We start from the raw sequence: 25,654 nt of genomic DNA on the forward strand, positions 1-25,654 counted from the left end.
CTATCCTGTCGAAGTGTGTTTAAATGTTGTTGATAGCACCTGGCTCAACTACCTCCTCTGGCAGCTCATACCATATCCCCACTACCCTTGAGTCAACAATAGGTGCAGGAGAAGGCCACTGGATGAATGTAAAAGAGGGCAGGGGGAGAGGGGAGGGGGAAAGGGGGGGAGAGATGGAGGGGATGGGGGGCAGATGAGAGGGGAGGAGAGGGGAGGGGGGAGAGGGGATGGGGTGAGGGGAGGGGGGAGAGGAGGGTGGAGAGGGGAGGGGGAGAGGCGAGGGTGGAGAGGCGAGGGGGGGAGAGGGGGAGAGGAGGGGCAGAGAGGGGAAGGGGGAGAGGGGAGGGGAGAGAGGGGAGGGGAGACAGGGGAGGGGGGTAGAGGGGAGGAGGGGGGAGAGGGGAGGGGGGAGAGGGAAGAGGAGAGAGGGGAGGGGAGAGAGGGGAGGGGGGAGAGGGGAGGGGGAGAGGGGAGTCAAGTCAAGTCAAGTCAAGTCAATTTTATTTGTATAGCACATTTAAAAACAACCCACGTTGACCAAAGTGCTGTACATCTGATTAGGTACTAAGGAAAAAAAATGAAACATACGCAAACCCCCACACCAACCCCTGTCAAACTAAAGCCCCAGCATCACCCCCACACCGAACCCTGTCAAACTAAAGCCCCAGCATCACCCCCACACCGAACCCTGTCAAACTAAAGCCCCAGCATCACCCCCACACCGAACCCTGTCAAACTAAAGCCCCAGCATCACCCCCACACCAAACCCTGTCAAACTAAAGCCCCAGCATCACCCCCACACCGAACCCTGTCAAACTAAAGCCCCAGCATCACCCCCACACCAAACCCTGTCAAACTAAAGCCCCAGCATCACCCCCACACCAACCCCTCTCCAGCTAAAGCCTCACTGTTACCTTCAGCACAGTCACTCCCAAGAGGCCACTCCTCTAGTGTCGACCTTCCTTTTCATACACCCACTTGGAGCCGGCACTCCAGGATACTAACTGCTTTCAGCTACAAAACATCATGTGTCTCATGAAGTGGCTGCTGACTTAAACGTTCCATTCTTCTGTTCCCATTGTCAGTTGCTCCCTAAATATAAGAAAATAACTGCAGATGCTGGTACAAATCGAAGGTATTTATTCACAAAATGCTGGAGTAACTCAGCAGGTCAGGCAGCATCTTGGGAGAGAAGGAATGGGTGACGTTTCGGGTCGAGACCCTTCTTCAGACTGATCCCTAAATTTGCTCCCTAAATACTCCCTAAATATGATCTTCTGACCTTTTTAATATTGTGACCTTCTCCTTTCAATTGCGAGTGTTTTTCTCCGTTCGGTTGGAAAACCTGAATGTCTCGTAAACCTTTGCTGAATTTGTTCTGTAATCAGATCATCCTTCCTCCGATGTGGGAACAGCACACTGTACTCCTGGAGCACTCACAAGGTGCCTGTAGGTTGTTGCTCCTGAACTCAAACCCTCCCACGACAAAGGCCAAGCGATCATCTGCCATCCTATCAGCTGCTGTGTCTACATGCTGCCATTCCACTACTGGTGCACATGGGCACCAGGTCTCACGGTGCCACCCCTTTTAACAATCTGACAACACTCAGTTAACTGGCCTTCCTGTCACTGACACCAAAGTCCATCAGCCCACATTTATCCACATTCAACGGCATCTGCCAAGTGTCTGCCCACTCTCAGGATCAGTTCAAATGAACCTGGAGCCTATCTGCACCCTCTCCTCGTCTCTCACCCAGCTCTGTGTCATCTGCAAACTTGGAGAAGTCACACTTAATTCCATCATACAAATCTTTAATTTAATGGCAGCATAAGAGATACATCTCTGTGGTACATAGCTGGCATCCCAGCACTGAACCCTGTGGTTCCCCACTACCTGACACTCAGAGGATTGACTGTTCATCATTTGTTTTCTGTGAGCCAACCCATTCTCTCTCCAAATAAGCACCTTGTTCCACAAACGCATGTTTTAATTTTGCATGATAACCTTTTAGATGGGATGTTATCGATAGCTGTCTGAATGTCCAAGTAGACCCTATCCACTAGTTCTCGCTCATTCTCCTGGTTACAACTTGTCAAATCCTCAAAGATCCAGTATGCTTGCCAAACATGGTTTCCTGTTTCTGACGACTTTATCCAGTTCTGTCACTCTTCTTCAAGTGTTCCGTTATTGTATCTTTTACAATTGAAAACGCATACCACCAGTCTCAGAAATGGCTACTTCCCTCTGCTATCGGACCTCTGAATGGTCCATAAACTGTCCCAATTTTCCAACCCAATTGATTGCGGACTTTGGACTTAAACGCTAAGAATGTATATTTTCTTCAGTCTACCTGTGGCACGCATTTATCTTGATTGTATTCATGTCTAGTATTATTGGATGGGGAACTATATTCTCTTCACTCCTCCTGTGATACCTGTGTTTGGTTTGATTGTATTTGTGTATAGTATTATCTGCTTTGACTGGATAAAGTGCAAATAAAACCTTTTTGCTGTATCTCGGTACACATGAAACTAATAAACCTAAACCTAATGACTCTTGCAATGTGCCCACCAATGATGTCAGACAAACAGATCTCGATTTCTCTATTTTCTCATGACTGTTTAAAAATATATATTGTTGTTACAATCGCTGCCAATTGGAACTGTTCCAGAAACTAATACATTTGCTAGTTTAAGGATCATGTCCTAAATTACTCCGGGATGCAGATGCCAGGCCCAGGCAATTTATCAGTCTTCCATCCCTTCAATACCCCAAATGTCCCCAACAGTACAGCTTTTATTTTGTTCCTCAACATTTCTCGGAGATCATTAGTCTGCTATTTCTGTATTCCCTATTTCCCCAATTTCTGACTGTAAGGGACCTACATTTTCATTAATCTTTTTCTTTACACAGATCAATAGAAGCTTTCTGTAGCTTCTATAAACCTTTATTCTCTGCTAGTTTACTTTGAAACTAAATTTTCTTAATCAATCTCTGTTCTCGTTTCTTGAATTCTACCCTAGGCTTGGCTTGCTACTTCTAACCTTTTATCTTTCTCTTCCTTGGATTGAGTACTGTTCCTACTTTCTTTCGGTAAGCCTCCATTCCTGTTATATTTTTACACAGGAATGTACATTTGTGGTAAATCATCTACATGCTCTTGAAATGTCTACCCACTGCCAACTCTTTATGGCAGCAAAGGAGACTCCAGGATGGTGTGATGCCTCCCAGGTGCCAGGATCCTGGATGTCTCTAAGCGGCTGCACAACATTCTCAAGGGGGATGATTGGCAGCTGGAAGCCGTGCATGTTTTTCACAAATGACATGGGTAGGAAAAGGGATGAGGTCCTGTAGAATGAATATAGGAAGTTAGGCAAAAGACTAAAAAGCAGGATCTACTCTCTGCTCCCCTGCCACGTGTTAGTGAGGGTAGGAACGATAGGGCAGATAGGACAGATGAATGAATGGCTCAGGGGGCAGAGGGCAGGATGACAGATTTTTAGACCATTGGGATCTCTTTGGGGCAGACGTCACCTTTGCTAGAGGGACAGGTTGCATCTGAACTGGAGGGGACCAATGTCTTTGTAGGAAGGTTCACGTGCTACTTAGGAAGGTTTAAACGAGAGAAGCAGTGGTGTTGGCACCAGAGTAGTAGGTCAGCATGTAGAAGGACTGTGGGGAAGGTAGAGGTTATAACCACAAGTCTCAAAGAAAGGACAAACAAAGAACAAAATGACACAAAATGCAAAAGTAACTCGGTGGATAAGGTAGCATTCCTGTAGAACATGGATAGGGTCCCCACCTGAAATGTCTCCTATCTATGTTCTCCAGAGATATTGCCTGTCTTGCTGCATTACTCCAGCTCTTTGTCTCATTTTTCTGTAAACCAACATCTATAGTTCCTGGTTTTGACAAACAGGGGTAAGCAGATGAATGTAGATCTTGATTCAGTGCTTGGGACTGTGATATTGTGGCCATTGTGGAAAATGTGGTTACAAGAGGCACATGACTGCAGCCCAATGTTCCACCATTTTGATGTTTCAGACGTGACAAAGAAGGAGGCAAAAGAGGTGAAGGAGTTACTCAACTAATCAGGGAGAAGGTCACTGTCTCACTTAGAGAAAACAAAACTAAGAAAGATGCAAGCATTCCAATAGGTCCCTCAATAGCCAGCAGGACATAGTCGGACAAATATGTAGACGGAAAGGTGCCGAACTAACAGGGTTATCTCAGTAGATGACTTCAACTGCTCCATATGGATTGGGACTTACTGAGTACCAATAGTTTTGATAGGGCAGAATTTGTGAGCTATATCCACAATGGTTTCTTGAAGCAGCACATGGATAGTCCATCCCAAGAAGGGAACATACTGATCCTTGTGTTGGGAAACAAATCTGGCCAGTTGATTGGTGTTACGGTGGAAGAGCATTTTGGGGATAGTGATCATGACTCCATATGTTTTAATTGGTTTTGTATAGGGATAAATTTGAACCTTGCTGTGAGGTACTAAATTGGAGTTGCACATTATGTTGTTCTTAGACAGGAGCTCAGGAGGGAATATTGGAAGCAGGTGTTCGTAAGTCCACATTGACTTGTGGCAGTCATTTAAAGGCCATTTGATTAAAGTTCAGGACCGGCATGTTCCAGTCAAGAGAGGGGATTAGGATTGCAAAGTAAGAGAACTTTGTATGACTGAAGAGGTTGTAAATTGGGTCATAAGGAAAGAACAATTGTGTGCAAGTTTAAGATGGAATCAGACAGGGTCTTAAAGGAATGTAAATCAAGGAGCAAAGAACTTAAGCAGGCAATTTGTAAGGCCAAAAGGGGCCACAAAATGACTTTGGCAAATCAGATTAAAGAAAATCCCAAGGTTTTTTGTAGCTACATTAAAAACAAGGGTGAGCAGGGATTAGGTAGGACCACTCAAGGATAAGGGAGGGAATTTGTGCTTGGTCAAGGAATGTAAGTGAGGTAAAAAACAACAAGTATATTGCATCTCTTTTCACCAAGGACATGGCGGATCAGTGTGGAGAATACTAATATGCAAGTGTAGTTTGAGATGAAGAAAGAGGAGGTGTTGGGACTCATAAAGACCATTAAGATGGATGAATACCCAGGGCCTGATAGGATTTATCCCAGGTTATTGAAAACGACAAGAGGGCAGGAGCCTTGACAATGATCTTTACATCTTCTTTAAGCACAGGTGACATCCCAGAAGACGGGAGGGTCACTAACGTTGTTGCTTTGTTTAAGAGAATGGGTAATATAGGGACGGTCAGCATGACTTTGTACATGGCAGACTGTGTCTCACTAACTTGATGTAATCTCTTGTGGAGATGATGATGATGATAAATGAGGGTAGGGCAGTGGTTGTTGTCTACATGGATTTTAGTGAGGCATTTGATAAAGGTCCCCATGGTTTGCTGATCCAGAACATTATGATGCATGATAAACAGTGACTTGGTCTTATGGATTCAGAACTGACTTACAGGTAGAAGACAGGACTGTGGTGGAAACACAATATTCAGGCTGGAGGTCTGTGACAAGTGCAGTTAATAATAATAATAATAATGCATTACATTTATATAGCGCTTTTCTAAACACTCAAAGACGCTTTACAGGGTTTACTAAAACATAGAGAAGAAAATAAATAGATAAATAAGTAAACGAACAGAAAAGGAAAAAGAAGGTGAGGTGACGGTCATTGGTTGAAGGCAGTGCTGAACAGGTGAGACTTCAGTGATGTTTTGAATGTGGTGAGTGAGGAGGAGTCTCTGACGGTTTGGGGTAGTGAGTTCCAGAGGGTGGGAGCAGCGATGGAGAAAGCCCTGTCCCCCCAGGATCTGAGTTTGGTCTGGATGGGGGGGGACAGGAGATTGGCAGCAGCAGAGCGGAGGGTGCAGGTGGGAGTGTGTCTGTGGAGGAGGTCAGTCAGGTAGGATGGGGCCAGGTTATGGAGGGCTTTGTAGGTCATGAGGAGGATTTTGTACTGGATTCTCTGGGGGATGGGGAGCCAGTATAGCTTGTAAAGGACGGGGGTGATATGGTCACGGATCGGGGAGTGGGTGAGTAGACGGGCAGCGGAGTTTTGGATGTATTGGAGTTTATTGATGATTTTTGAGGGTGAACCATAGAGGAGGCTGTTGCAGTAGTCCAGACGGGAGGTGATGAAGGCGTGGATGAGGGTTTCTGCAGCTGTGGAGGAGAGGGATGGACGGAGATGGGCGATGTTTTTGAAGTGGAAGAAGGCTGTCTTGGTGATGTGTTTGATGTGTTTGTCGAAGGAGAGGGTTTGATCAAAGATGATTCCAAGATTCTGGATGTGAGGGGAGGTGGATACTGGGAGACCATCAATATTGAGGGTGAAGTTTTGGGTGGATTTGGTGAGCGTTTTTGGACCAATGATAATGATTTCAGATTTGTCGCGGTTGAGTTTGAGGAAATTGGATTGAAGCCATGATTTTATTTCAGTGATGCAGTTTGTCAGGGTAGAGTGTGTGGTGGGGGAGATTGACTTGGTGGAGATAAGGAGCTGGATATCATCGGCGAAGCAGTGGCGGATTAATTGACCAAGGGGGAACAGGTACAGGATGAAGAGGAGGGGGCCGAGAACTGAACCTTGGGGGACACCTTGGGGGAGGGGAGCGATGGGGGATTTGCAGTTATTAATGGAGATGAACAGTTCCACAGGGATCTGTTCTGGGACCTCTGTTGTTTGTGATATATATAAATGACCTGGATGTGAATGTTATTGGGTATTTAGTAAATTTGCAGATGACACCAAGATTGTAGGGGTTGCAAACTGTTAGGAAGTCTGACAAAGTATACATTAGGACAGATCAGCTCCAGGAATCTGCAGAGAAATGGCAGATGGAAATATTAAATAGTGGCGGCCATATCTTAAAGGTGAGAGCAGCAAAGTTTAAAGGAGATGTGTGTGGCAAGTTTTTAACGTGGTGGTGAGTGCCTGAAACACATTGCACCTTGTTGCAGCCCTTGCACTTTTTCCTGCCTGCACTTTCTCTATCGCTGTGACACTATAATTCAGTATTCTGTTTTCTTTCTCTTTTTGCACTAGCTGGTGTACGTATGCATCGTATGATTTGACTGGATAACCCATGAAACAAAGATTTTCATCGTATATCAGCACATGTGATATAGTTTATTAATGGCACAACTGACAGAGCAGCTGACTCATGGCGTCAGGAACCCGGGTTTGATCCTGGCCTTGGGCACTGTCTGCTGGTTGATAACCATTTTAACTCCCCTTCCCATTGCCATACTGACCTGTCCTGGGCCTCCTCCATTACCAGAGTGAGGCCATGCACAAACTGGAGGAACAGCATCTCGTACACGCCTTTAAATTACATAGAAAACATAGACGATATGTGCAGGAGGAGGCCATTTGGTCCTTCGAGCCAGCACCACCATTCATTGTGATCATGGCTGATCATCCACAATCAGTAACCTGTGCCTGCCTTCTCCCCATATCCCTTGATTCCACTAGCCTCTAGAGCTCTATCTAACTCACTTTTATATTTACAATTCAATGGCATGAACATTGAGTTCTCCAATTTGAGGTAACTAATCAAAAACAACCCCCTCCCCCTTTTTCTCCCCCCTTTTATTCCCCCTCCCTTCCATGTGACTAAGCCAGATTCTCACCTATTTCTCTGGTTCACCACCCCCAGCCCCTTCCATCTATATGCCTTTCTATGGCTTTATAATTCTACCTTTTCTATCCTCATTTCCCACTTTTGGTCTTTTCTTGCCTGCCCTTTATCCAATCATCTGTCAATCAGCCCCCTCCCACTTGTATCTCCATATCACTTGCCAGGCTTTGTCCTGCCACGACTTCTCTTCCAGCTTTCTCCACCCCCCCCCCCCCCCACCACCCCCCCCTCCCAACCCCACGACAAGGGTCTCAACCCGAAATGTCACCTGTACGTGTTCTCCAGAGATGCTGCCTGGTCTGCTGAGTTACTCCAGCACTTTGTGTCTTTTTCTATAAGCCAGCATCTGTGCTTCCAAGAATCCTGAATGGCGGATGGTATGGATAGGTCTCCTCGTATTCATGACACCAAGATGGGGAATGCTGAGACAAGGTCATGGTACCTCACTTTGCCTCAAGTTTCCCAGACTCCCCACCTTCAATCACCAGGTGTCTCTAACCCTACCAAGGGAAGACTGCTCATTCCAGAATCGCATTGCCTCAAAAGCCAGTGTATCAGTGATGGAAGCTTGGACAAAGCGACCCGCCCTGACTTTCAGATTGCACCAAAGCCTTCGCTTGTGAAAAGTCCAAGAAACCTGTTCTATTTCTCTTGTGATGAATATTTGAATGAGAGTGAAACATGGGGTAGTCTAGGAGGCACGAGAGATCACAGATGCTCGGCGCAATAAAAGGAGATTTGTTGGAGGTACTCAGTGGGTCAGGCAGCATCTACGGAGGAAAATGGACAGGTTCTGACCTTCATGTGGGCTGAAAGAATACAAGGGGGATAGCCTCTGCAAAGAGTGCGGGAGGGTTTGGGAAAAGGATCCAGGTTATGGCAGATGAAATGGTTAATTGGCAGATGGAGTGAGGTGGGGAATGGAAGGGTGGAGATAGAGACAGGGACCGGGAGGTGATGTAGAAACAAGAAAAGGCTGCGGATTCTGCAATTTGATAGGAGAGGAAGGTGAAGAGTGGATCAATATGGGAAGAGTAGTGGGGGGTGGGAACAACGGAGGGGCAGGGGGGTCCACTGGGAGGGGTGTGGTGATGGGCAGATGCAGTAGGTGGGGGAAGAGTGAGGGGGATTGTGAGAAGCAGGAGTAGGCAAGACTCCTTGACATAACACTTCACAATAAGCAGAAAGAATCCAAGTTTGCTGAAGTAGATGTGGAAGTAACAGAGCAGCAGAAAGGCAGTGGCTTTGTCCGTTTAGGCCTGGGCTGAGGAAAGGTACCTTTGCTCAGAGGGTTGTGAGTATTCCTGTTCCTCACTGTGGGGCCACAGTTGTTGAGCTCACACCAGGCTGACATTATGAATGTTGATTTAATCAAGGGATGGTGGAGATGGAGGGACAGGTGGTGATAGGACCAGGAATGATCAGCTGTGGAGTGTGAGGGCTGGCATGTGCATCAGGCCACTCATCCCTTTGTGGTCTTTATTAAAGCATGGATCTTTTGTCTCCTCCTCCATCCAGATTATGATGAATGTGAGGGAGATTATGGAACATCACTGTGTGGCCCCAGCGCTGATTGTCAAAACACAGAGGGAAGCTACAACTGTACCTGCAAGGCAGGATATTCGAGTAAAGAACTTAAGGTCACAGACAACAGAACCTGCAAAGGTGGGTGGTGACACTCATATTTTGTATTTAATGCTTTACTGTTTTGCCTCACTGGGAAGCTTGTGCTTTGAACTTGGCATGAATGGGAAGAGGCAAGGCCATCGCAGCTGGTTTCAGGTACAGAGGGGAGTATTGGAAAATCAAGTGTCCCACCTCTCCTGACAGTGCTGCTGAATAATAGCCTGAATATCAATTCCATTCCCCCACCTTTTACGTAAAGATGATTCCAATTCAAAAACATAGATGAATCGGCTTTTCCTCACATTCTTTCTGATATTTGAGCCGTTTACCAGTGTGAAATTAATAAGCTTCCCTCCGTCCACCTTGTTTGATCGGCATGAACTTTTCTGACATCGTTTATGGCCTGTGAAAGTCTGTTGACTCTACCTTTGATAACACCTCTTTTACCCAACTGTGCCATACAATACAATACAATACAATACAATATATCTTCATTGTCATTGTACAGGGGTACAACGAGATTGGGAATGCACCTCCCATACGATGCAATAAATTAATTAGCTAGTCACTATTAATTTAAACAACCCAATGAAACAAATTAGAACAGTTTTAAAACAGAATAAAGTGCAAGTAGATCTGTGCCAGTTCACTGTGCGATGTGACCATCCGGCTCAGCAGGACTGGTTCATAGCAGCTATGGCCCTGGGGATGAAGCTGTTCCTGAGTCTGGAGGTGCGGGCGTAGAAGGCCTTGTATCGTCTGCCCGATGGTAGAAGTTCGAAGAGTCTTTGTGGAAGCTGGTGGCTTTTCTGAGGCATCGTGTGTTGTAAATGCCCTCTAAGGCTGGTAGCTGTGAGCTCTATGGACTACCCGCTGAAGAGCTTTCCTCTCTGCCTCCGTGCAGCTGAGGTACCACATAGGGATGCCATGTGTTAGGATGCTCTCTATGGTGCAGCGGTAGAAGGTCGTCAGCAGCTGTTGGGGTAGTCCAGACTTTTTCAGTGTTCTTAGGTAGAACAGTCATTGCTGTGCCTTCTTGACCAGCGCAGCAGTGTTATTGGACCATGTTAGGTCCTCCGGAATGTGAGTGCCCAGAAACTTGAAGCTGGACTTGTGATTGACATCAGTTAGTCAAGTCAAGTCAATTTATTTGTATAGCACATTTAAAAACAACCCACATTGACCAAAGTGCTGCACATCTGACTAGGAAAAAAAAGAAACATACAGTGGCAGGCAGCCAAACACAACGGCGCGGCCATCTTGAACAAAATGTTAATTCAATCACCCACAGTCCAACAACAAAGCATCAAACAAACCAGTCAGACAGGAAATTATGGCAGGTTTGTTCCAAAATTCCATGTTCTACAGTCAGCATGGCTTTTTATGTGGGAAATGAATCTAAGTTTTTCATGAAGGTATCACAAAATGCTGGAGTAACTCAGCAGGTCAGGCAGCATCTCAGGAGAGAAGGAATGGGTGACATTTCGGGTCGAGACCCTTCTTCAGACTGATGTCAGGTGGGCGGGACAAAGAAAGGATATAGGTGGAGACAGGAAGATAGAGGGAGATCTGGGAAGGGAGAGGAGAAGAGAGGGACAGAGGAACTATCTAAAGTTGGAGAAGTCAATGTTCATACCACTGGGCTGCAAGCTGCCCAGGCAAAATATGAGGTGCTGTTCCTCCAATTTCCGGTGGGCCTCACTATGGCACTGGAGGAGGCCCATGACAGAAAGGTCAGACTGGGAGTTCGGGGGGGGAGTTGAAGTGCTCAGCCACCAGGAGATCAGTTTGGTTAAGGCGGACTGAGCGAACGTGTTGAGCGAAACAATCGCCGAGCCTGCGTTTGGTCTCGCCGATGTAGAGAAGTTGACATCTAGAGCAGCGGATACAATAGATGAGGTTGGAGGAGGTGCAGGTGACCCTCTGTCTTACCTGGAAAGACTGTTTGGGTCCTTGGATGGAGTTGAGGGGGGAGGTAAAGGGACAGGTGTTGCATCTCCTGCGGTTGCAGGGGAAAGTGCCCGGGGAGGGGGTGGTTTGGGTAGGAAGGGACGAGTAGACCAGGGAGTTACGGAGGGAACGGTCTCTGCGGAATGCAGAAAGGGGAGGGGATGGGAAGATGTGGCCAGTGGTGGGGTCCCGTTGGAGGTGACGGAAATGTTGGATGATGATTTATTGGATACGCTGGCTGATGGGGTGAAAGGTGAGGACGAGGGGGATTCTGTCCTTGTTACGAATGGGGAGGGGGAGCAAGAGCGGAGCTGCGGGATATAGAGGAGGCCCTAGTGAGAGTCTCATCTATAATGGAAGAGGGGAAGTCACCAAAAGGATTGATGGGGGTAGGGCACTTTGGTAGGTCTATATGGACTTTGGAAGGTCTTTGACAAGGTCCCACATGGTAGGCTAGTCAGGAATCCAAGGTGAGCTAGCGAATTGGATATTGTGAGACAGATACATGGATAGGACAGGTTTGGAGGTATTTGGATCAAAAGCGGGCAGGTGGGACTAGTGTAGCAGGGACATGTTGGCTGGCATGAGCAAGTTGGGCCAAAAGACATGTTTCCATGTTGTATCCCTCTATGACTCCATGACAAAATTGGCTTGGAGGAGGTAGTCAAAGAGTAGTTGTGATGTGTTGATTCATTTGATTGTGGACTGTGACCAGTGGTGTGCGCAAGGAGGGGTCGGTGATGGATCTGTTGTTGTTCTTTATCTACATTATCAATATGAAGATAATGTAGTTATTGCAGTTAGTAAATATGCAGGTAACACCGAAACCTGTGGGATGCTGGGCAGTGAGGAAATATATAGTAAGTTTACAAAAGGATCTGGGTCAGTTGGGAAGGTGGTCCAAGGAATGTCTGGGACATAAAGATACAACCATACAAGTCTATGGTGAGACCACACTAGCAGTACTGTGTGCAGTTGTGGTCTGAGTTGCATAGTTTGTATTTTTCATTCCGTTCAGGGTCATTTTTGTTTGTTCTTTGCGTCGAGCAAACATAGAAACATAGAAAATAGGTGCAGGAGGAGGCCATTCGGCCCTTCAAGCCAGCACCGCCATTCATTGTGATCATGGCTGATTGTCCACAATCAATAATCCGTGCCTGCCTTATCCCCATATCCCTTGATTCCACTAGCCCCTAGAGCTCTATCTAACTCTCTCTTCAATCCATCCAGTGATTTGGCTTCCACTGCCCTCTGTGGCAGAGAATTCCACAAATTCACAACTCTCCGGGTGAAAAAGTTTGTTCTCACCTCAGTTTTAAATGGACAGTTTTAAACATTTTTGGTTATTTACTCAAAATTTCAAACTACTTATCCACCCTTGGTCCCTCAAGCACAACTGGATCACAATAATGCTAACAACTATAATTTGGGGCAGGCTTTGCCTTGATTATTTCCTTGATAAAATCTCGACTTTCTTTTCATGTTGGATCAGACTTTCACTTATTTTCCTCTTTCCGGCCATGCTTGGATTTTACTGGCCTTTGACCCAAAAGTCAGTGACCAACCTGAGCATTTGACAAAATAGTATTAGCATCTTAACAATCCTGGACAGACCGTACAACCCAGGAACAGACTCTTTGGCCCACAATGTCTCTGTCAACACGATACCAAGTTAAACTAATCTCTGCCTGCAAGTGATCTATATCCCTCCATTCACAGCGGATCCATGTGAATCCCTCTGTGTCACTCCTTATACAAAATAAATTTAAAAACATGTATACTCAGCCAGGAGTATTCTGGGTCCTGTGTTTAGTGAAATGGTTGATCCCCTTCCAATAATGTGATAAGAGAAAGTCAGAGAAAGTGGTCGGCGTGGACTGGTAGGGCCGAACAGGCCTGTTTCCGTGCTGTAATTGTTATATGTTATATGCTATAAGATGCTTATAATCTTCATGAAACTGTATTGGAAGTGTTATCTGGCTTGCTGGTTTGGTGATCCATATTTCCAAATATTACCACTGACCTTTTTCTGAACTTGGTTGATCATCCGTAACCAATTAATTAATGTGTGTTGATGTATGATATCATACTTGCTATTTGTTAAAATCATTATCTGTGACTCAATCTACTGTTTCACCTGCAGTTCTTTCCTACACGACTTACTAATCATGCCTTGTACATTGTCATCCAAATCTTTGTTATAAACCACAAACAGCAATAGTCCCAGCAATGATCCCTGGGGCACATCACGTCTCAGGCCTCCGCTCAGAAAAACACCCTTCCACCACCAGTTAATCTGCCTTACTGATCAAGCCTCTCGCTTTGAAATAAATGCAATTTGATCCAACAGTGCATCCTCACACTCAGCCGAACTCCTGCCTATTCTATCTGCAGACCTGTCTACCCTTGAATTGCTGCTTTGGAACCTTTTTGCTCAGTTCCCCGTGTTCATTCTGTCCCCTTTCCTCCCTATGTCATTTGTCCCAATGTGCAAAATGATTTCCAGCTGCTCCCCCTCCCCCTTGAGAATATGCTCAGTCACTCTAAGACATCTTGGACTCTGGTACCAGGGAGGCAATACACCAAGTCATGTCAAGTCAACTTTATTTGTCACATACATATACAAGATGTGCAGTGAAATGAAAGTGGCAATGCCTGCGGATTGTGCTAAACTACAAAACACAATGGAAAATTTTATTTTTTTTAACACAAAAAATAAATTAATACAGTAAATTAAATTAGTCCCTGGTGATATGAGAGTTAACAGTCCTGATGGCCTGTGGGAAGAAACTCCGTCTCATCCTCTCTGTTTTAACAGCGTGACAGCGGAGGCGTTTGCCTGACCGTAGCAGCTGGAACATTCCGTTGCTGGGGTGGTAGGGGTCCCCCATAATGTTGCTGGCTCTGGATCTGCACCTCCTGATGTATAGGTCCTGCAGGGGGACGAGTGTAGTTCCCATAGTGCGTTCAGCCAAAGTGTTGTCTGTGACTTGTTCTGTACATCTCCTTTATATTGTCTTAAAGCTATGCCCTCTAATCTTTGACATTTCCACCCTGTGAAAAAGGTTCCACATGTGTCCCATTCATCCTCGTGCCAAGGATGCAAATAGAAAATGTACATCATTGTAAAGTCAAGTCAAGTCAAGTCAATTTTATTTGTATAGCACATTAAAAACAACCCACGTTGACCAAAGTGCTGTACATCAGTTCAGGTACTAAGAACAAACATACAATGGCGCACAAACATAACAGCACATACATAAACAGTTCACAGCGCCCCCTCAGAAGGCCTCAAACACTAGGGAGTAGAAATAGGTTTTGAGCCTGAACTTAAAGGAGTCGATGGAGGGGGCAGTTCTGATGGGGAGAGGGATGCTGTTTGACTCCTGTAAATTATGCTTGTGTATATGGATGATCGGGGAAATGAAGGATGGCAGGTTCTTTTTTTTTTTTTTTTTTTTTTGTTAGAAGTAAGTACAATAGTGTGGTACTTGAGTACCTAATACATAAATACATATTTCCATTCTTGTACAACTTCATACTTTTGATTTAATAATAAAAGAACAGTGAGAGAAGAAAGAAATAAGAAATAAAGAGTGTCGGAATAGATAGTCAAGCGAGTAGAAACAGAAAGCAAAAGAAATAAAGGATAGAGATGAAAAGTTAAAAGATTGAAAGAAAAGGAGACAGTAAAGAAAAGAAAGATTAGGGGAGATCTACCTATCTCGTATTTTTGCCCATCCGTCACCCGGTTCTAAACCGTTTAATTTCTAAGGTTATGTTATGTTGCACCATATGCTTGCAAAAAATTGATAAAAGGAGACCAAATCTTTAAGAATTGGTCTACTTTGCCTAATAGGAGGAATCTCATTTCTTCAAAATGTAACGTTTCAGACATGCTTGAAATCCACATTTTGAATGTTGGCGTAGGTGCGTTTTTCCAAAATTTGAGTATTAGTTTTTTTGCTGTTATTAGACCGTAATTAAGAAAAGCTTCTTGGAATATAGTTAGTTTACTTCCCTCTTCCATTGATCCAAAGATAATCAATTCTGTACTGGGGTTCAATTTTGTGTTAAATAGTTTTGTAAAAATTCCAAAAATTTCATTCCAAAATGTATACAGTTTTGTACAATAGACAAAGGAATGTGCTATAGTGGCTTTTTGAGTTAGACATTTGTCGCAGATGGGGGAAACATTTGAAAATATTTTATTCAGTCTAGTTTTCGAATAATATAATCTATGTAAAATTTTAAATTGAACTAGGTTGTGTCTTACATTCATTGAACATTTATTTACATATAATAAATTTTTATCCCATCTATCGTTCGGAATTTTTATCAATAACTCTTGTTCCCAGTCCCTTCTAATTGCCTCTGTCGTTGGTGTTTCTATATTTAGAATTATATTATATAAGTAAGATATTAAATTGCTTGATTCTGCCTTTCTATTCATTCCTTCCTCCAATAAGTCTGGGGTTGAGGTTTGATATCCTTGTATATATTTTTTCAAATAATCTTGAATTTGAAGGTATTTGAAATATTGATTACTTTTCAAATTATATTTTAGTTGTAATTGTTGGAATGGTAAAAAAATTCCCATTTCATACATATCTCCCATCGTTTTGATTCCTATTCTTTCCCAATGGATAAACGTTGTATCAATAATAGATGGTTTGAATGAAGGATTATTAGCTATTGGAGAAAGAAACGATAATTTTCTTAATTTTAAAGTTAGTTTTATTTGTTTCCAAATTCGTATTATACTATGAATAATTGGATTCTTCTTATATATTATATTGTTCAGTTTTATCGGGGAAAGAAGGATCGCTCCTATATTGTAAGGGGAACAATCCTCTTTCTCCATTCTTATCCAATCTACCTGTTGGGCAGAACTGTCCAACCAGTAGATTATATTTTTAATATTCACTGCCCAATAATAATACAATAAGTTAGGGAGTGTCAGTCCCCCTGATTCTTTAGATTTACACAAGTGTTTTTTTTTAATTCTGTGTGATTTATAATCCCATATAAAATTTATAATATCAGAATCCAATTTTTTTAAGAATTTTTTAGGTAAGTATATTGGTATTGATTGAAATAGGTACAATATTTGTGGTAAGAAGATCATTTTTATCGCGTTTATTCTGCCTATTAGAGACATTGGCAATGTTTTCCAAAATTTAATCAACCCATTTAATTTAGTTAATAAAGGCATATAATTTGCGTTAAGTAATGATTTATAGTTCCTAGTAATTTCGATGCCCAAATACTTAAATTTTTCTGTTGTAATTCTAAAAGGAAATTTCAGCAAATGTGTCGACTCTTGAGGTTTTATCGTCATAATTTCGCTTTTGTTCCAATTTATTCTATATCCTGAAAAAGAACCAAATTCCTCTATTAAATTTAGTATATTTGGTATGCTAATTTGCGAATTTGTAATATATAATAATATGTCGTCTGCATATAATGAAATTTTATTATTTGAGTGTTTGGTATTATATCCATAAATATTCGGATGACTTCTTATACTTTCAGCTAAAGGCTCTATCACTAGTGCAAATAGCAGGGGCGATAACATGCACCCCTGCCTATTGCCCCTTGCTAATTGGAATTTCGGGGATAATATATTATTAGTCAGTATTCTAGCCGTCGGCTTATCATATAATAATTTTACCCGTGAGATAAAATTATCTCCCGTGTTAAATTTTTCCAATACTTTAAATAAATATTGCCATTCTACTTGATCGAAAGCTTTTTCTGCATCCAATGAAATAATTGCTAGTTCTTCTTCAGTATTATGTGAGTACATTATATTAAACAGCCGTCTCAAATTGTTAAATGAGTATCTCTTTGGTATAAACCCTGTTTGGTCCGGATTTATTAATTTACTAATATATTTACTCAATCTTCTCGCTAGGGTCTTTGCTAATATTTTTTGGTCTGTATTTAGGAGTGCAATAGCTCTATATGAGCCTGTGTCTTCTAGATCTTTATCCTTTTTTGGTATAAGTATAATAGTTGACTCAGTTAGTGTTTCTGGTAGTTTATTTTCTTTAAAAGCGTATATATATAAATCTTGCAACCGTGGAGAAATTATCTCGTAGAATCTTTTATAGAATTCATTACTAAAGCCATCTGGTCCTGGCGTTTTGCCATTTTTCAACGAACTTATTGTTTCTTCTATTTCCTGTAGTGTAATCTGAGCTCCTAATCCCTCTTGTTCCACCATATTTAATTTTGGAAGATTACAATTGTCTAAGAAATTTGTAATTTGAGTATTATTTGCAGAGGTTTTCGATGTGTATAAGTTTTGATAAAATTGAGCAAATCTTTTATTAATATCTTTAGGTAATGTTAGTAATTCCCCTTTGTCTGATTTAATTTTAGTAATTGTATTTTCTGTTTCCCGTTTTTTCAGTTGGCGTGCTAGGAGTTTATGTGGTTTATCACCAAATTCAAAATTTTCTTGTTTTGTAATTTGAAATAATCTTATTATTCTGGCCGATAAAATTTTATTTAATTTATATTTTAGTATTGTTATCTTATTATGTTTATCTATAGTTGGCTCTTTGGCATTTTCTAAATCTAGTTGTCTAATTTCTTGTTCTAACTGCGATTGTTCAGTATTATTCTTTTTATTTTGGAAAGCTTGATATGAGATTATAGTTCCTCTAATAAATGCCTTAAAGGTTTCCCATAATAAGGAGGGTGAAATATCTGGTGTATCATTTGTCTCAAAGAAGAATATCATCTGCTCTTTTAAATATGTACAACCTTGTGTGTTGTTTAAAATTTGGGGGTTAAACCTCCAAAACAAATTTTTATCAGGCATTCCTTCTAATTTTAAAGAAAAAGTTAACGGGGAATGATCAGAAATAATACTAATATGATATTTAGAATTATATGTATATGGAATTAGTTTTGTATCCACTAAGAAATAATCTATACGTGAATATGTTTTATGTACTGTTGAATAAAATGAATATTCCCTACCTACTGGGTTAGCGATCCTCCATACATCTGTTATATTAGTATTTTTCATATATGTATTTAGGAGTTCACTAGTTTTAGATTTTATGTTAGTCCTTTTTTGTTTTGCTGATTTATCCAAATATGGATCTAAAACACAATTCAAATCTCCCCCTATTATCACATTTTGATGGTTAAGTTCTGAAATTATATCCAAAATTTTACTAAAGAATTGGGGGTTGTCAAAATTAGGAGCGTAAATATTTATCAAAGTAAGCGAAGTAGAATAAATTTCTCCCGTAACTATGACATACCTCCCCTCTTTATCTGCTATTGTATTCTTTAATTTAAATGGTATACCTTTACGAATGATAATAGCCGTGCCTCTAGATTTAGAAGTAAATGAAGAGTAGTATGTTTGCCCAATCCAATTTGCCTTCAGTCTTATCTGTGTTTGATATTTCAGATGCGTCTCTTGTAAAAAAATAATGTCACTGTTTAAGGCTTTTAATTGGGCAAAGATCTTACCCCTTTTAATTGGTTCATTAGCACCCCTTATATTCCAACTACAAAATGTGATTCCTCCAGTTTTCTTTTGTTTATCGTCTTGTATTATGAATCATGTTAATACCTTTACTTCATATGGTGCAACCAAAAACCTTATAACTCCAGATGAAGGATGGTCATCCCCAACTGTTACATTTTGTTGGCATCTCCCCTTCAGAATAAACCTTGAAAAAGACCAGAAAGTGTAAAGTCGTGGAAAGATAATTAACAAACAAAAAGTGATATTATAATATCCAAAAATAAAGATATTATGATTAAAAACCGACCACCAACAGGTGGTAGAAAAATTCTTGTTGACTTCCGTAGATGTTTTTATATGTTTCGCTCTGCCCCCTTTACCAATTATTATTAATTGGAAGAGAGAGCGATACAAAGTTCAAAAATATATATATAAAATAAAACGCACTCCAATAGCTAGATTAGAATGTATCTTCAAAGAGGTTTCCAACATTGAGTATATACTTAGATATAACAGTAATTATATTATTTATATATCCATATCTATCAATATACCTAGATTTATTACCATTAAGTCTCAAACTTTTGTATCAGACAACAGCGGGTTCCAAGGGGTTAACCAGATTCAGACCCTTAAAATGAAACATAAAATCCGACCTTGAATTAACATTCCAAAGATAAAATGTCTAGACAATGCCTCGAGGAAGAATCACCATTTTAACAAGAGCAGTCTTTTTTGTATGTTAAAAAAAAGTAAAAACAGAAACACAATCCTTTCTTTGTCGTTTCTCCTCGGTGTTATTGTAGGAGACCAACTCATAATGATCAGTAGTCCTCCTTTGTGATACTTTGTGCATATTTAAATGCCTCTTCTGGATCCGTGAATGCACGTTCAACATGGTGTAAGTAATTCGCAATTTTGCAGGATATACTATCCCATATCTTACTCCCTTAACCTCTTTCAGTAGCCTTCTCGTGTTTGTAAACTTGTCCCTCTTTTCCATGACTTCGGCTGGCAAATCACGGAAGAATCTTAATTTGTCTTCTCCAAACATCAAATTCACCCCATATGGAATCTTTTTCATAATTCCTTCCAGGGTTGAAATGTCATAGAATTTCAGAATAATCTGTCTTGGAGGGGAAGTTAAGCTTGCTTGAGCCTTACGTCGGACCCGGTGAACCATATCTATTCTCGGGGCTTCAGACAGATCAAGTACTTGTTTGAGTAAATTGGCAGCAAACTCCTGAAAGTTTTGTCCAGTCTCCTTTCCCTCTTTTACTCCAATTAACCTCAAATTTTGTCTCCTTGATCTTGCTTCCAAGTCCGTACATTTATACTTCATTTTAGCAAGCTCCCTCCCAGTACTTTCTTGTTCCTTTTTTAATCTCTTTATCTCCTTAGCCATCTCAATTATCGTATTGTCCATTCCTTCCATAGACGCCTCAGTAGATTTTAGCATTGCATCCAGTTTTTTATTACAATCCTTATCAACCCGCTTAATCTTCTTGTTTAAATCCTCCTCAACTTCGACCACACGTTTGGTTAAGTCACCAATTTTCCCCATCAGCGTATCATTACCTTGTTTAATTTTTTCAGAGAGGCTTTTGTCCAGCGCGAGATTCTCCTCTCGTATCACTTTAGTGATAACTTCAGTGACTGAAGCTAATACTGACTTTTCCAGATGTTCCATTTGTTCCCTGTGTTCCTCCATTAAAGGCAATTCTGTAGAAGGATTTCGGAAGTCAACTTCTTCTTCTGAACTTCCAGCTGATGTTTGAGGGGATTGAGGAGTCTTTTCAATTTTTTTTTTCAAGTAGGTTCTTGTAGCAGGTCGTGAAGCGGCTTTTGCAGGTTTCTGGCGAGATTTCTGTTTTTTCATTTAAAACTGCAATTATTCCCTGTTATCAGCAGGGTTTCTGATAACACACAATTAAATAGCAGCTCCGGTAGTTATTTTCAGAACTCCCCCTGTCTTCCAACTCATATTTTAGCACATTAAAACATTCTTTGGGAGCAGAGCGAAACAGCGACGTCCTCACACCACCATTGACGCCACCGGAACTCAGGATGGCAGGTTCTTTGTAGACATTCGAGAGAATAGGTTACAGTCTGAAGAAGAAGGGTCTTGACTCGAAACATCATCGATTCCTTTTCTCCAGAGATGCTGCTGGACCTGCTGAGTTGCTCCAGCTTTTTGTGTTTACCTTCGATGTAAATCAGCATCTGCAGTTCCTTCCTACACAGTATTCAGTGAAATGTGGGGAACAGCATTACTCTGAGAACTGGCATGGACTCAATAAGCCAAACAGTCTCTTTTTGTGGAATAAGGAAATGTAGGAATCAATGACTTATCATGTTTGCATTCAGAGAAGAGGATTTGCAGGGAGACTTGAGCACCTTTGATTTGTTACTGGTCGAACCAGTCTGTCTCAGTGTTTTTAAATCTTGTCCACTGAAGTCAGAAGAGGGAAAACCAGCGGGGCTTCCTGCTCCTGATCACGACCGTGCTCTCCTGGGCTGGGATATTCTGTGGGTGAGAATCAGCTTAGGTTTGCTCTTCTGCTGAAGATGCTTCAGGGCATGAATTACCACGGGTCACTTGGACACAACAATGTAAGACATCTGTAATAGATGGAACCCGATTCAGGAAGAGTCACTGAAGAAGGAAAGACGCAAAATTGCTGAAAAAGAATGTACATTTTATGAAAAAGAAGCTCCAATGAAGTTTCAATGGTCATAAAAACAATAATATAGATATCAAGATCACTTGAACATTCTCAGCAATTTAGATGATAAATCTGCAACTCAAAATAATCAATGCAAAATTCATCAGTCTGAAGAAGGGTCTCGACAGTTGTTGGGGAGTATAGCCTACCTGGGGGCAGCGACGGCGCCCGGGCCTCTGGCACGGAGTCCGGCCCTGTTGCTCAGAAGGGTAGGGAAAGGAAGAGGAGAGCGATAGTAAAAGGGGACTCTATAGTGAGGGGGTCAGATAGGCGATTCTGTGGAAGCAGTCGGGTGACCCGGATGGTGGTTTGCCTCCCTGGTGCCGGTGTCCGGGATGTGTCTGAGCGTGTCCAGGATATCCTGAAAGGGGAGGGAGAGGAGCCAGAGATCGTGGTACATATAGGTACCAACAATATAGGTAGGATAAGGGAAGAGGTCCTGAAAGGAGAATTTAGGGGGCTAGGAAGAGAGTTAAAAAAAGGACTAGGTAGAGGATTGAAGTGTAGGACATCTAAGGTTGTAATCTCTGGAGATTACTCCCTGTGCCACGAGCTAGTGAGTATAGAAATAGGAGGATAGAGCAGTTTAATGTGTGGCTCAGGAGTTGGAGCAGGGGGGAGGGATTCGTTTTTCTGGATAATTGGGCCTGTTTCTGGGAAAGGTGGGAACTGTATAGGCCGGACGGTCTCCACCTTAACCAGAGGGGGACCAATATCCTGGCAGGGAGGTTTGCTAGCACTGTTGGGGAGGGTTTAAACTAATTTGGCAGGAGGTTGGGATACAGCATGGAGCTAGTGTAGGGGGTGAGGAGAAGGAAAATATAGAGGAAAAAAATGGTCAGATTGGGAGGCAGAACAAGAATGCCCCAGCACAATGGGGTAGGGCAAGTCTGAACGGCATTTATTTTAATGCAAGGAGTATTGGAAGCAAGGGGGATGAATTGAAGGTGTTACTGAACACATGGGAGTACGACATTGTTGTCATTACGGAAACATGGTTGAAGGAAGGGCAGGACTGGCAGCTCAATATTCCAGGATATAGAATCTTCAGGACAGACAGAGAGCAGGGAAAAAGGGGAGGGGGTGTTGCAGTATTAATCAAAGAATCTATTTCTGCTGTAAGAAGGGATGACATATTAGCGGGTTCCTCAAATGAGGCTATTTGGGTGGAATTGAGAAATAGAAAAGGGGCATGCACCTTACTGGGTGTATACTACAGACCCCCAAACAGTCAGAGGGAAATAGAAGAACATATTTGTAGGCAAATCTCGGGGGTGTGTGAGAACAACAGGGTAGTAATAGTAGAGGATTTCAACTTCCCGAATATTGATTGGGATAGCCAAAGTGTCAAGGGCCCAGAGGGTGCAGAGTTCCTAAGGGTCATCCAGGAGGGCTTTTTGAGCCAATATCTTGAAAGTCCAACAAGGGAGGGGGCGGTATTGGACTTAATCTTGGGAAATGAGGCCGGACAGGTGGCTGAAGTGTCAGTAGCAGAGCATTTTGGTGACAGTGATCACAATTCAGTGATATTTAAGGTGGTAATGGAAAAGGATAAAGAGGGACCAGAGGAAAGAGGAAAATTTCTAAATTGGGGCAAGGCCGATTTTAATCTGATAAGGCAGAAGTTGGCCCTGGTGGACTGGGATCAGCTTCTCGTGGGGAGGACCGCATCAGAACAGTGGGAGTCATTCAAAGGAATAATTGAAAAAGTACAGAGGAAGCATGTTCCCCTAAAGTTTAAGAGTGGGACAAACAAGTCCAAAGAACCTTGGATGTCGAACGATATAGTAGGATTGATTCGAAAAAAAAGGGGGGCTTTTGGAAGGCATAAAGAACTTAAGGCACAGGCATCATTAGAGGAATACAGAAGGTGTAGGGCGGTTCTTAAAATATAGAAATTAGGAGAACAAAAAGGGGCCATGAGATAGCACTAGCGGGCAAAATAAAAGAAAATCCCAAAGTGTTCTTTCAGTATATCAAGGGTAAGAGGATAACGAGGGAAAGAGTGGGGCCCATCAGGGACCATAGTGGAAAGCTGTGTGTGGAGCCAGAGGATGTAGGAGATGTTTTAAATGAATTTTGTGCATCTGTTTTTACGAGGGAGGAGGGCGATGCGGACTTAGAAATGGAGCAGGAGGGTTGTGATGTTCTTGAGCATATTGCTATTGACAGGGAGTCGGTGCTGGAGGCTCTGGCAGGCTTAAAAGTGGATAAGTCTCCGGGCCCTGACAAGATGTATCCCAGGATGCTGAGAGAGGCAAGGGAGGAGATTGCGGGGGCTCTGGCACAAATTTTCAGAGCCTCTCTTGCAACAGGGGATGTACCGGAGGACTGGAGGATAGCTAATGTGGTGCCATTATTTAAAAAGGTCAGTAGGGATAAACCTGGGAACTACAGGCCGGTGAGTCTGACATCGGTGGTGGGGAAGCTGCTAGAAAAGATTCTGAGGGACAGAATCAGTCTTCACTTGGAGGATCGAGGGTTAATTAAGGATACTCAACATGGCTTTGTTAATGGAAGGTCGTGTCTGACTAACTTGATTGAATTTTTTGAAGGGGTGACCAAGGAGGTAGATGGGGGTAGTGCAGTGGATGTGGTATACATGGATTTCAGTAAGGCTTTTGATAAGGTCCCACACAGGAGACTAGTCAAGAAGGTAAGAGCCCATGGGATCCAGGGCACTTTGGCAAAATAGATTAAAAAACTGGCTTAGTGACAGAAGGCAGAGGGTGATGGTAGAAGGGTGCTTCTGTGACTGGAGGCCGGTGTCCAGTGGGGGGCCGCAGGGATCGGTGTTGTGTCCCTTACTGTTTGTAATCTACATTAATGATCTGGATGTCAACGTACAGGGCATGATCAGCAAGTTTGCAGATGACACAAATGTAGGGGGGGTGGTGAATAGCGAGGAAGGGATCTGCAAGCTGCAGGAAGATATAGATGAGATGGTCAGATGGGCGAAGCAGTGGCAGATGGAATTTAATCCTGAAAAGTACGAGGTGATGCACTTTGGCAGAAATAACTTGGAGAGGGAGTACACCATGAATGGAAGGACCCTAGGGAAGACAGGGGTACAGAGGGACCTTGGAGTACAGGTACACAAGTCCTTGAAGGCAGCAGGACAGGTGGATAGGGTGGTTAAAAAGGCATATGGGTTACTGGCCTTCATTAGCCGGGGCATCGAATATAAAAGTAGGAGGGTAATGATGGAATTGTACAGAACACTGGTGAGGCCACAGCTGGAGTATTGTGTACAGTTCTGGTCACCACATTATAGAAAGGATGTGATAGCTTTGGAGAGGGTGCAGAGGAGATTCACCAGGATGCTGCCAGGGATGAAGGGCCTTGGCTATGAGGAGAGACTGAGCAGACTGGGGTTGTTTTCCCTGGAGCAGAGAAGGCTGAGAGGGGACATGATCGAGGTGTACAAGATCATGAGGGGCACAGATAAGGCAGATGGCGGGGAACTTCTTCCACTGGTGGAAGGTTCAACAACGAGGGGACATAGATACAGGGTAAGGGGAGGGTTTCGGGGGGATGTGAGAAAGAACTTTTTCACCCAGAGGGTGGTTGGAGTCTGGAACTCACTGCCTGGGGTGGTGGTGGAGGCGGGAACACTCACAACGTTTAAGAGGCATTTGGATGGGCACTTGAAATGCTACAACATTCAGGGCTACGGTCCAAATGCGGGAAAATGGGATTAAAATTAGACTGTGTTTGGTAACGGGCGGCGCGGACACGATCGGCCGAAGGGCCTCTTTCTGTGCTGTAGGACTCTATGACTCTATGACCCGAAACGTCACCCATTCCTTCTCTCCTGAGATGCTGCCTGACCTGCTGAGTTATTCCAGCATTTTGTATCTACCTTCAATTAGAACCAGCATCTGCAGTTATTTTCCTACAATGCAAAATCCTTTGTGGAATCAAAACTGTACAACACAGAAACAGGCCCTTTGACCCATCTTGTGATGCTGTCCATGATAACGATCTACGTTCATCTCATTTGCCCACGTTAGACTTTATTCCACAATGTTTTTCCCATCCAAGCACCTGGCCAAAGACTCTTTAAGTACCATAATTGTATCTGCCCCCACCATGTCCTCTAGCATGTGTTCCCAGATATTCACCGCCTTTAGAGTTGTGCAGAGAGAAATTACGAGGATGTTACCAGGACTCGAGGGTCTAA

The sequence above is a fragment of the Rhinoraja longicauda genome, chromosome 37, assembly GCF_053455715.1.
Source record: "Rhinoraja longicauda isolate Sanriku21f chromosome 37, sRhiLon1.1, whole genome shotgun sequence".
Taxonomy (NCBI): Eukaryota; Metazoa; Chordata; class Chondrichthyes; order Rajiformes; family Arhynchobatidae; genus Rhinoraja; species Rhinoraja longicauda.